Genomic DNA, 14,125 nt, shown 5'->3' with positions numbered 1-14,125 from the left:
AAATGTACCACGGCATTTTTATTCACTCATCTACTGATGGGCACTTGGGCTGTTTTCAGATCTTAGCTATTGTAAATTGCACCCCTATGAACACAGGGGTACATACATTCTTTCAGGTTGGTGTTTTGGATTTCTTAGGATATATTCCTAGAAGTGGGATCACTGGGTCAAATGGCAGCTCTATCTTTAATTTTTTGTTGAAACTCCATACTGTTTTCATAGTGGCTGCACCAGTTTGCATTCCCACCAGCAGTGAACTAGGGTTCCCTTTTCTCCACATCTTCACCCACACTTGTCATTTGTTGATTTATTGATGGTAGTCATTCTGCAGGTGTGAAGTGATACTTCATTTTCATTTTAATTTGCATCTTTCTGATAATCAGTGACTTTGAGCCTTTTTTCATGTCTTTTGGCCATCTGTATGTTCACTTTGGAGAAGTGTCTATTTATGTCCTTTGCCTATTTTTTAATTAGATTATTTGTCTTCCTTTTGTTAAGTTGTATGAGTTCCTTATATATTTTGGATATTAACCCTTTATTAGATGTATCATTGCTAAATATGTTCTCCCATGAAGTGGGTTTCCTTTTCGTTTTGTTGATGATATCTTTTGCTGTGCAGAAGCTTTTTATTTTGATGTAGTCCCATTTGTTTCTCCTGAGTTTCCTTTGCACTAGAGATGTGTAAGCAAACATATTGATATGAGAGATGTCTGAGATTTTGCTGCCTATGGTTTCTTCTTGGATTTTTATGGTTTCACGTCTTACATTTAAGACTTTTATCCATTTTTAGTTTATTCTAGTGTATGGTGTAAGTTTGTTTCATTCTTTTTCTTTTCTTTTCTTTTCTTTTTACTTTCCATTCATTTTATTTTTTTAATTAAATCTTTATTGTTCAGATTATTACAGTTGTTCCTCTTTTTCCCCCCCATAGCTCCCCTCCACCCAGTTCCCACCCCACCTCTGCCCTCCCCCCCCCATGTCCTCATCCATAGGTGTACAATTTTTTCCAGTCTCTTCCTGAACCCCCCACACCCTTTTCCCCCTGAGAATTGTCAGTCCACTTCCTTTCTATGCCCCTGATTCTATTATATTCACCAGTTTATTCTGTTCATCAGATTATTTATTCATTTGACTTTTAGATTCACTTGTTGATAGATATGTATTTGTTGTTCATAATTTTTATCTTTACCTTTTTTTTCTTCTTCCTCTTCTTAAAGGATACCTTTCAGCATTTCATATAATACTGGTTTAGTGGTGATGAACTCCTTTAGCTTTTTCTTATCTGTGAAGCTCTTTATCTGACCTTCAATTCTGAATGATAGCTTTGTTGGATAAAGTAATCTTGGTTGTAGGTTCTTGGTATTCATCACTTTGAATATTTCTTGCCACTCCCTTCTGGCCTGCAAAGTTTCTATTGAGAAATCAGCTGACAGTCGTGTGGGTACTCCCTTGTAAGTAACTGACTTTCTTTCTCTTGCTGCTTTTAGGATACTCTCTTTGTCTTTTGCTCTTGGCATTTTAATTATGATGGGTCTTGGTGTGGTCCTCTTTGGATTCCTTTTGTTTGGGGTCCTCTGCGCTCCCTGGACTTGTAAGTCTATTTCTTTCACCAGGTAGGGGAAGTTTTCTGTCATTATTTCTTCAAATAGGTTTTCAATATCTTGCTCTCTCTCTTCTTCTGGCACCCCTATAATTCGGATGTTGGTACATTTGAAGCTGTCCCAGAGGCTCCTTACACTATCTTCGTATTTTTGGATTCTTTTTTTTTTTTTTTATTGATTTTTTACAGAGAGGAAGGGAGAGAGATAGAGAGTTAGAAACATCGATGAGAGAGAAACATCGACCAGCTGCCTCCTGCACATCTCCTACTGGGGATGTGCCCGCAACCCAGGTACATGCCCTTGACCGGAATCGAACCTGGGACCTTGCAGTCCGCAGGCCGACGCTCTATCCACTGAATCAAACCGGTTTTGGCTGGATTCTTTTTTTTCATTTTGCTTTTCTGGTTGGGTGTTTTTTGCTTCTTGGTATTTCAAATCTTTGACTTGATTCTTGCGATCCTCTAGTCTGCTGTTGGGAGTCTGTATAATATTCTTATTTCAGTCAGTGTATGCTTAATTTCTAGTTGGTCCTTTATCACAACCTGGAGGGTCTCACTAGATTTCTTGAGGGTCTCATTAAGTTTATCGGCAGTTTTTAGAAAATTCTTGAAAAACCTTAAAAGTGTGGTTTTGAACTCTATATCCAGTAGTTTGCTTTCCTCCATTTCTGTCATTTGTGTCCTGTTTCTTTGTCTCTGCATTTTTTTATGCTTCGCTGTGTCGATAGAGTGGCTTTCTGTGCTAGGTGTCCTATGTTACAGACCCTGGTTAATATATATATATATATATATATATATATATATATATCTCCTGTATAATAAAAGGCTAATATGCAAATTGACCAAACAGCAGAACTACCAGTCACTATGACGTGCATCGACCACAAGGGGGCAGACGCTCAATGCAGGATCTGCCCCCTGGTGGTCAGTGTGCTCCCACAGAGGGAGCGCCACTCAGCCAGAAGCCAGGCTCACAACTGGTGAGTGCAGCAGCAGTGGTGGGAGCCTCTCCCACCTGCACAGCAGTGCTAAGGATGTCCGACTGACAACTTAGGCCTGGGAGGAGGGGGCCTAAGCTGTCAGTTGGACATACCCTGAGGGCTCTCGGACTGAGAAAGGGCACAGGCCAGGCTGAGGAACCCCCCCGCAAGTGCACAAGTTTTGTGCACCAGGCCTCTAGTATATATATAATTGCTTCTCTTTACATCATCCCTTTACCATTCCTTGCAGTGCTGGTTTGGTGGTAATAACCTCCTTTAGCCTATTTTTGTCTGGAAAGTTCTTTAGTTCACCATCTATTTTGAGTGATAGCCTTGCTGGATGTAGTAATCTTGGTTTCAGATCCTTGCATTTCATTACCTTAAATACTTCATGCTATTCCCTTCTGGCCTGCAGAGTTTCTGCTGATAAGTCAGCTGACTCCTTATGGGAGCTCCTTTGTAAGTAAGAAATTATTTTTCTCTTGGTGCCTTTGAGATTCTCTTTGTGTCTGTAATTTTTGTCATTTTAATTATGAGCTATCTTCCTGTTTTTTAATTTTTTTTTTCTTTTTGGTTCTCTGATTGAGTGATTTTTTTCTACCCTGTCTTCTAATCCTCAGCTTCCTCTAATCTGCTGTGTATTCATTCCTTCCACTGTGTTGTTTATTAGTGATATGTCATTCTTTGTAGTTACTATATCCTTTTTTGTGCTTTTGACCATCCTTGTCATCATTATTCTGAACATATGTCTGATAAATTTCTTATCTTCATGTCTTTTAGCTCTTCTCCTAGAGAATTCTCATGTTCTTTCATTTGGGATTTGTATTTTTGCTTTTTGTGTTTTTCTCCCCATTTTGACTGCCTGTTTGGGTTTGTATCTATGTATTAGGTAGATCTTCTATGCCTCCCAATCTCTACTGCAGGAAAATTTCAGACATTGTTTCTGACTGGCTCTGAGTCCCTGTTTGGAGCTATTAGCAATCCACAACTTTGACTCCCTCTGCTGAGGCTGGGTGCCTTTGGAAAGGACTGAGATGTGCACCAATAGGCAAAGACTCAAAGCCTCCAGAAACCCACCTCTGCCTGCAGTCTGATTGTATTCAGTCTTAATTAGCCTCAGGCTATCAACCACAGGATGGAGGGAGAGGTTTTGCAACAAGGCGGGGCAATTGCTTCTGCCTGCAGATTAATTATTATTCTCAGTCTCTTAATGGACCTCAAAAGCTCCACATGGTGGGCCAAGAGATTTTCCAATAGGGTGGGGCAATTGTCACCAAGCAAAAGCTGCCTGGATAGCAAAATTCTGCCAGAGAAAGATGTCCTCTGTAGTAAGAGGGAATGACAGCACAGGAAACCAAGGTGTCTACCTTCTGAGGTCTAATCTCAGGGTCCACAACTCTAACTTCTGCTAACACAACTCCAGTCCACTCTTCCCTCCCTCTGCCAAAGCCCAAGGTGAGTGACTGCACATGAAATTTTGTGTGTTGGTCCTTTGCGAGGGTATCTGCATTTCCAGCTGTCTTTCCCTGGCAGACAGCAACCCTGCTGCTTCCCACAGCCAGATGTTCTGTGGGCACCTTTCTCAGTTCTGGTTTTCTGAGATGGGGAATGCAGCGTGGGATTTAGACCTCAGAGTTCTCAGTGGCAATCCCCCAAAGCTGAATTATCCCTCTAGATACTTACTCTGTTGCCATTTTAGAATCCTATCTAATAAAAGAGAAGCATGCAAATTGACCACACCTCTGTTATGCCCCCAGGCCACGCCCATCATCCAATCAGAGCGAGTATGCAAATTAACCCAACCAAGATGGCAGCAGCCATGGAGCTGGAGCAAGCAGGAAGCTTGGGTTGCCCCGGAGATGGAGGAAGCCAAGTTTCCCACCTGCCCTGGCCGGCTGTGGCCTCCACTCAAGGCAACAAAGTTTCAATTATAGAAGATAAATAAATCCTAGATACCTGCTTCCAGCCAGCCTCCACTGGGAGCTTGGGTCACCTGCAAACAGCCATCAGCCCCTCACCCAGGCTAGCCAGGCACCACAGCAGGGACCCCCACCCTGAGGGGCTGTGGCCAGCCTTCAAACAGCCATCAGCCCCTCACCCAGGCTGACCAGGCACCCCAGGGGGACCCCCACCCTGAAGGGCCGGTGGCCAGCCTGCAAACAGCCATCAGCCCCTCACCAAGGCTGGCCACGCCCTCATGGGGTGAGGGTCCCCACTGGGGGGCTTGGAAAACCTGAAAACAGCCATCAGCACCTCACCCAGACTGGCCAGGCACCCCCACCCTGATCTGAGACACCCTTCAGGGCAAACCACCTGGCCCCCACCCGTACACCATGCCTCTATCCTATATAATAAAAGGGTAATATGCAAATTGATCCTAACAGCAGAACCACTGGGAATGACTGGTCACTATGACACACACTAACCACCAGGGGGCAGACCCTCAATGCAGGCGCTGCCCCCTTGTGGTCAGTGCGCTCCCACAGGGGGAGCTCTGCTCAGCCACAATCCAGGCTGATGGCTGCCAGTACAGCAGTGGTGGTGGGAGCCTCTCCTGCCTCCTCAGCAGCTCTAAGGATGTCCGACTGCAGCTTAGGCCTGCTCCCCGCTGGCAAGTGGACATCCCCTGAGGGGTCCCAGACTTCAAGAGGGTACAGGCCAGGCTGAGGGGACCCCCCCTCCCCCAGTGCACAAATTTTTGTGCATTGGGCCTCTAGTCTATATATAAGAATTTTGACTTCTCTTTAAATTCTATGTAATATTAAAATTGAAAAATTCAATAAAAATCATTATCAAAGAGTATAATTATTTTTAAATGTATGACTTATTTAATACAACCTCTATAAAACATGTATAGTTCTTTACTCATTTTTATTAAACCTCAGTGGAAATATATAACACTGATAAAAAGCTATGGTTATTCCCACATGTTGTTACTATATTACTATAGGAATTTCTACTTTTGTTTCTCATTGGATATCTACACAGGCCCAAATTTGACACAATAAATCTGAATTCTTGTTCACAGTGGTGAGATGAAATTGACAGTTTGGCCAATCTAGAACCTTACAGGCTGGCAGGTTTCATTAGGTATAGCCATAACTTTGGGTTTCAGTTTAATTTCATGGTTGAATATAGATTCATTTTTTCTCAATTATCATAAGAGGTAAGGGACTTCAAAGGACTGTGGCTTCTTAAAAGAATAGCTAATTATGAGAAATTATTTGCAGATTATGACATTAAGGAAGACATTGTTCTATTTATTGGCTATCCAAAGGAGGATGCTGGAAGCAGTCAGATCTTGTTGACTCCCTGAACTTTACCAGAAAAAGAAAAGATAGGAAAATGAGGATAAGAGGGGAGGCAGGGGTTGTCTTTTATAAACATTCAGACATTTCATCCTGAGTATTATAGTTATTCTGAAGTAGATAATCTTTAAATTGATAAAAGTCTTTAGGGTATGATATTAATCTTCAGTCCTGCATGTTATGTAAATTTTGATGAAGTCCTTTACTCCTTTATAAAAATCAAATACATAAGAGTTTACTTCTCTTTTCTACAAAGGATAATTGTTTGAAAACAGTGGCTTGCAATTATTTATTCAAGAGATGATTCTTTAAGATAGCAGACTTATAGTTATCTCTGAGCCCCACTAAGAACAAATATTAAACCCAGAATTGTTTTAAAAGATGAGACTCAAATTCTCCATAAGGAATTTGTGGTCAAACTCACTTTGCCTTTCAATTTTCCTTGTATATAACTATATATCTATATTTATAAAGATATATAAAGATACAACTAGGAAAGTGTATATATATATATCTATCTATAGATAGATAGATAGATAGATAGATACCCATCCTATATAATAAAAGCCTAATATGCAAATTGACCGAACGGCAGAACGACTGGTCACTATGATGCACACTGACCACCAGGGGGCAGGTGCTCAATGCAGGAGCTGCCCCCAGCTCACAGGCCCCAGGCCAGCCAAGGTGGGTGCCCCTGATCACCCTGCCGGTTTCCCCACAGAAGGAGGCAACTGGCAGTGGCAGGGAGCAGGGATGGTGAGCAGGCGGTGCCAGGCTGGCCAAGGCAGGTGCCAGCGAGAGCCCCTGATTGCCCTGCCGGTCGCTCCATAGATTGGCCCTGATTCTCACCCTTTGAGTTTTTATTCAAGCCACTCTCTAAAGCAGGGTGGGTTATATAAAGATAACTATATCATGGGGTCTGGCCTTCAGGTGTTCAACATCTAGTTTCATGAAGACTATCATACAATGTCTACAAGTGACTCCTGAAGAAATGTATTGGTTGAACGGGAAGTGGAGTTTCTGACTGGCCAAGATTTCTGACCTATAATCTTGTTGAAGAATTGCTGTTAAGGGTATTTGCTAATTGCTTACTAAACAAAGTCTTTGCTGAGATTAAGGACTGTGCCCACAATTCACCCACTGCTTCCTTTTAGTCCCTTCTCTAATATCTAGGATAGGTAGCATTTACCAGGTTTAATGAAGAAAAAATTAAAAAAACAGCCCCTTCTTTTACCCTGGCCTGTGAGCTCAGTGGTTAGAGTGTTGGTCCTCAAACTACAGGGTCGTGGGTTTGATTCCTGGTCAAGGGCATGTACCTGGGTTGCAGATTTGATCCCCAGCGTGTGGGAGACAACCAATCAATGTCAATGTCTCTCTCTCTCTCTCTCTCTCTCTCTCTCTCTCTCTCCCTCTCTCCCTTCTTTTCATTCTCTCTAAAAATCAATGGGAAAAAAATATCCTCAGGTGAAGATTAAAAAAAGTTTAAAAACAGCTTCTTCCGAGTTATTTTATGCTAGAATTTGAAATTAAATTATATTATACTAGAGCCAATGCTAAGATATAGGTCCCCAGAAATCTTTCCCAAAAGTACTTTTCTATTTCTTTATATTAGTAATCATTAGCATCAAATTAATATTTTTAGCATTATGTCCTGGAGGTGTACTCAAGAATTACCTTAGTTCTATGAAAATCTGGATAACATTGTTCCCTGGATTCTCATTATGAATAGTTGCCTAATTTCTGGTCTATGTGCACTGAGATTTTCTCCATTATGTAATGAAAAGGCATTACACAAATACCCTCTGGAAATTAAATTAAAAGGCCATGCTTCTGTAAACTTGGCATATTTCATGGAGTTGATGCCTACTAACACACTGCTTTTTAAGCCAATTACTCAAATGGTTTGAATATCATCATTCTGCATTGTTCTCAAGAGCCAGTCTTTAGATGTACATTCTTAAACAACAGATGCCTTAGGTGGAAGATGAGCCTGTCATAAAGTATCTGCCACCTGCTTTTGCCCATCATTATTCCCTTAATAGCTTACTACTTCTGGGCGCATTGAGCCACCAAAGAGCAGTGTTGTTCCCAAAAGTACCACCAAAAAAGCAATACTTATGAGGTTGGTATCAGAAAGCCAGCTGAATAGCACTTCCCAGAACACTGCTGCAATGTGTCATTTTTGAAAAGCCGTATTAGTGGATATGACTTTTGGAATTGACTTAATAGCAATAATAACAATAAAAATGGTGAGCACTTAGTGAGAAAAGTGGTTTTTTCCCATCCCACTGGGCCTACAAGTGCTTCAGACTCAGAATGCAGTCAACTCTGAGAAGGGTGACGGCACTCAGCACATTAACAAAAGTTCAGAAGATGATTGCCAAGAAGAGTGATACAAACTCTTATCTAAAAGATATATCATAAGCTTTTTATTTTTCACATGGAGTGACATAACCTTGGATTTTCATCTCTTGAAAAGGATGCCAATACATCAAAAACAGACTTTTGTGTCCCACTGTAGGTGGAAACTGTTGAGTGATAAGGAAAATTGACCTTGCAGCTATGGAGCTCAGGTTTAGTAGGTATTGAAACGGATCCAAATCAGCTTGGCACACTGTTTCACCACCCTGGATCTCAAAGCAGTGATCCTATTATAGAGACATACTATTAAAATATGAGTCAAGGGAGTGTCTACTTTAAAGAAAGAAAGAGAAAGAAGATTTACCTGCTGGGTAATTCTCACCCTCACAGTCCATGTTCACAGAAAAGGTTTCATCATGCCTACAGATAGTTTTGTTTTTGTTTTCGGTTTGTTTGGTTTTTTTTTTTTGTTTTTTTTCTATATTTTCTTTTATTTTCAAGGTTTATTTTACATTTATAAGGTTTACTTTACATTTATATCCACCTCACATTTGTATGTTTAGCAGCTTAATTTTGATATAATTTACATACCGTACAATTCGCCCTTTTAAAGTGCATTTTACTATATTCACAAGGTTGTACAACTGTCACCAACACTCTAATTTCAGAGCATTTTTATCTCCTACAGAATCCCTGTCCTCATTAGCAGTCACTCTCTGATCCTCAGCCCCTCTGCATTTCCCTGCAACCACTAATTGACTTCCTGTCTCTCTAGATTTTTAAATATATTTTTATTGTTGATAGTATTACAGATATCTCCCCTCCTCCCACCTTTAGGCAAACAGGTTTTTATTCTTGAATGAATTTTCCATAGTTTGGACTGGCTGACTTGTTAGGCTCACTTACAATACTGGTTATGGGCTATTTTCTGTGATACATACCACAAAATATTTGTATGCAAATGATTGTCAAGAGCATACTTTTCTTAAACCATGAATAGTTATTTTCTTCTCTTTAACATAAACATGCCTTAAGTACTAATTTTTCAGACATTTGTTGGCGAATGTGATCTGAAATTAGTTAGATTTAGTAAAATGACTTATCCGGTGTGCCCTCTGGCTCCCTTAATAACCACAAACTAACCATTTCAAATTAATTTATTTGTGAAGGTTTCAAAATTTCAGAAATATTCCATTATTCAGGCAAAATGATACCTTATTTTCTTCCCTAGCCAACCTCCAACTTATAAAACTTTTCAAAGTCCATCAAGTGTTTTTTCCCTCCAAAATTAACTATTCTTATGTAACTATTGACCCATTGGTAGTGGAATAGGCATGGTTTGCCTCTGAGTAACACACACATGATGTACCATGTGCCAATTCTCTTCACTGTCCCTTCTGACACTTGACAGGAATTTGCCTTCTGGAGCTAACCAAAGCTAATTTGTGTCCTGGGAAAAACATTCCCATGATCCAGAAACCTACAGCATCATGCTGTAGTATAGTTGTTCCAAACCCATTTGGCCCGGGGCCTCAGACCAAGACCTACTGAATGAAATCTCTGGAGCTGGAGACCTGGGTCTTCAAAACTTTTCACAAAGGGATCTGTCAGTTATAATGTCTGTACAGCTGCTAGTAGTGGAAACTTGAATTCAATGTGCTTAAACACAGTGTAAGATTTTTTTTTTCTCTTTTCCTTTTAAAAGTTAGGAGGAAAGCAAGGCCAAGCTGGTAGAGAAGCACCTTCAAGTCATCAGAGTATCAGGCTTTTTCTTTCTGCTCTGTCATTTTCAATCATGGCTTCTAAACTCAAAGTCACTTAGTGTTCCCAAATAGCAGCTCACTATCCTTTTCTCATTATAGGTAAGAAACAGGAGAACAGGAGATGAGGGAAAAATAAAACACTACCAAGTTCTTTAAGCAGCCTTCCCAGAATCCCAGACAATATTTATACCTACAGCTCATAACACTTTATCTAAGATACACTGTCTCATTCCTCTACACCCTAAAATCTCAAATGAAACTGGGTCCTGTTTCTAGAAAAGACAGAATGGATACTGGATAGGCAACTAGTAATCATGCCTCCAAATTAACAATGGATTTGAAAATTAGAGAGGTTCTAGCCCAAGATTGTGACATAGGAGACCCTCTAAACACACATCTTTTCACAGACACACCAAATCTGCAGCTATACACAGAGAAATTTCCTCTGAAAGAAATTGAGAAACTAGCTGAGTGATTCCTACACACCAGGGAAAAGAGAAAATACACACATAAGTTACCTCAAAATGTGTAGGAAAGGCTGAGACACATTCTCACCAGAAACGCCACCCTAGCAGAGTGCCATACCATCAGGAGGAAACTCCCAACTCCTAGTTTCACCCTGAGGAGCAAACGGTTTGGACCCCACATCTAGCACTCCAACTATGCAGACTCCCGTGGGAGGGATGAGCTCCCAAAACACCTAGCTCTGAAAGGCAACGGAGTTTGCATCCATGAAAGTCACAAGATTATAGCAAACAAACAAACGAATGAAGCAGAATTTCTTGGACTGGAACACACAGTGTTCCCCTGGGAAGAATGGTTCCCGGGTTCTTTGTCCGTTGGAGTTGAAGAACAAACCCATGGATGGAAGATGGTATAGCAAAGGTGGAAACTTATTGAAGAACAAGTATAGATTCCCATGTGGGGAAGGGGAAAGAATCTCACAGCACAGACTCCCACGTGGGGAGGGGGAAAGAGTCCCACAGAACGGACTCCCACGTGGGGAGGGAGAAGAGTCCCACTGAGTTCCCTTTTCCACGGTTTATAAAGGCTGCAAATCTTTGTGCCTTGATACCCCCTTTGATTGGCCACTATTCCCTTGGACTGGTTACTATAGTAGCTGCTGGGCTCAAAGGTCAAACTTCACATGGGACGTGTGAGGTTTTCCTCCCCTCCTTCCTTATTGATCTCCTATTCCCTTTGGGCTTTTTTCTTCTCCTTCTGGATGAAGGGTTTCCTTCACTTTATTTTGTAAATATAGACCTTCTGCTGTTCCCAGCTCCCTCATTCTATGGAAATGTACCTGTTGCAGCTTTTTAGCTTCCCTATTCTATGGAAATATACCTTCTGCTGCTCTGCAGCCCTGTGCTTCTTCCATGGTCCCCTTAATTTCTAAAATATCCTAAACCTGTTTTTTTCACCCCTAAAAATTCCTGTTTCACTAACAAACAAACAAGAAACAGTTCTTAAGGGGCTGTGAGGACTCACCATGATTATAAATTCTAGGGCTCAGTGCAGAGGCAGGAAAAAAAGAACATTCACCTCTCTGTCTTTCTCTGTGAGTCCTATTTGCATACTTTAAAAGCTGTGGCCTGGGGGTCAGGCTGCTAATTTAGCACACACCCAGGGGCTGACAATGATCTTCCCCACAGACCAGGGAAGCCTATGGACACCATCTCTGCCTTCTCACTTAAACTCACTATCAACCAGTATCTCCATGAAAGGAATATAAACCCAAGTTAATTTTAGGCTTTAATAAAGAATAAAATGCATTTATATGAGCAAAAGGAGCTGCAGCCCAGGAGACAGATTCTGGTAACAACCTAAATTGTGTTCCCTGAGAGAAAGTTCTGCCCAAGTTCCCAATTAGGGCTGCTTTATGTAAATGAAGTGTCCAAATTGTACAGTTCTGATTAGATGGGGTAAGTCTCAGTCTGCTGATAGAAAGACAAAACCAGGCTTCCCTGCAGTTGACCCAGACTGCTTAAATAAGCAAGGCATAGTGCAAGGAGTGGAGAGTTCAGTCTGAGGTTCTTCCTGGTATACAGAGTATGTAAGAAGCCCCTGTCAGCAAATAGTTGCTAGGCTCTTCTTATTTACAAAATTTAGGCCCTCAATTAACCATGGGGAGTCCATTTAACAAATATATTCCTTCTCGGGGCTCCCATCAAGTGAATCTTTCTCCTAGGGGCCCATGGGATCTTTACACATGTGGACGAAAGGGGCCACATGCTGAGCTGACAAGCTCAGGGTAGGCCTGCATGGCAGTCTTGCAAACTCAGAGACCTAAAGTAACCACAAAGGATGGTCTGAAATTAAACTTTAACTAAAAGCAGTTATAGTGGGCAGTTATGTCCTAGGCCGGTATCTTCACTGACAAGGTCAACCTTTACCTTAACTGAACCTATCTATCTTTTTGCATCTATGATAACATACCCTTGAAATGTCTGGGTAACTTGTAACTTCCCTTTTTCTGGAGCCCCTGGGGCACAACCAAATGTGCTAGGTGCCAGGACAGATATCCTGCACCCACCTAAGTGTGTGTCCATCATTTTACTTTTTATCCAATCCCAGGGGTTTGCCCTGCTTTGCTTTATCCCACCTCTTTAATCTATCACCAACCAATGAATTTCATGTAACCCACCTACATCCCTCCTTGGATTGCAATGTATAAATACAGATGTAACCCGCCATTCTCCGGAGAATTATCTCAATTCGTTGAGGTTCTGCTTCCCGGCATATGTTGACAGTTTGGCTCAAATAAACTCACAAAAATTCTTTACAGGTTTCAATGGTTTTTTTACATTAACACACATGTCTGCCACCCAAGCTTTTGTGGCTGCTGCCCAAGAAGTGAGCACCTGAATCACTTGTGTCCAAGTAGAATATATGGGGCATTATCCAAGGCGTCCCTTGAGATAAACTTAACCATGCAGGTGTTTGGACATTAAGTAGTTGCTAGCGAAGAGACTATTCTAAGCAAGCAGGACTGAGGGTAGGCATTATCATCTGACCTTATATTAATACTAGTAGCCCTGCGCACGAATCCTTGTGCCAGTAGCTCGCTGCCACTCTCCTGTAGCTCTCCCGCCCCCGCACCCCCCTCATAACTTGCTGCCCCACCCTCCTGCTGATCCGTGATACGGTTGTTATGTGATCGGTTGTTATGTAATGACCATTTGCATATCACATCTTTATTATATAGGATAGTTAAGACTGCCGGAGGAATTACGCCACACAAAAATATGCAGTTGCAAATCACACAGCACACTTTATTACTCACAAGGTTCCTGGTGCCGTGGGCTCAGACTTAACGGGGTCCATGGGGAAGAGTAGCGTCCTCTGCGGGCAGTGGTGGATCCGTCTTTGGGTGGCTGGCCGTCTGGATGGGTCGAGTCAGCAGGAGGAGGGTGACCAAAGTCTCATGATCAGAAGTTTGTTCATTCTTCTGCCGTCTGGCTTGGAGTAAGGCAGCGTGGAGCGTGGATCAAAAGGATGATCGAGCCAAAACCGGTTTGGCTCAGTGGATAGAGCGTCGGCCTGCGGACTGAAAGGTCCCAGGTTCGATTCTGGTCAAGGGCATGTACCTTGGTTGCGGGCACATTCCCAGTAGGAGGTGTGCAGGAGGCAGCTGATTGATGTTTCTCTCTCATCGATGTTTCTAACTCTCTATCTCTCTCCCTTCCTCTCTGTAAAAAATCAATAAAATATATTTTAAAAAAAGAATGATCGATGTCTGAAGTTGGGGACCCATTTTTAAGCCTGTTCTGACCCACAGCAATCCAGGTGGTTATCAGTAACATACGTCATCACATAAGTGTTAATCAGTATAAGCTGGTTATCTATCACAGTGTCACTCAGAAGGTGTTTATCAGGTTTATATATGTCATTCCTAAGGGTAGCATTCAGCTGTGGTCTTATCTATATGGTGCAGCTAGGGCTTGGCCAGAGTGGTCATTCCCGGTGCTCTATAATATTTCACACAAGTGTTTCACAAAAAATAATTTTTCTACATTTCCTATAACACTCTTTAATTATTTTTTATTGCTATAACATTGTAACACTCTCTACTTATTTCCTATCATGATCACTATTACTATGACAACTTGT

The sequence above is a fragment of the Myotis lucifugus genome, unplaced genomic scaffold (genome assembly GCF_000147115.1).
Source record: "Myotis lucifugus unplaced genomic scaffold, Myoluc2.0 scaffold_81, whole genome shotgun sequence".
Taxonomy (NCBI): domain Eukaryota; kingdom Metazoa; phylum Chordata; class Mammalia; order Chiroptera; family Vespertilionidae; genus Myotis; species Myotis lucifugus.
Note: the sequence above shows the minus strand (reverse complement) of the source record.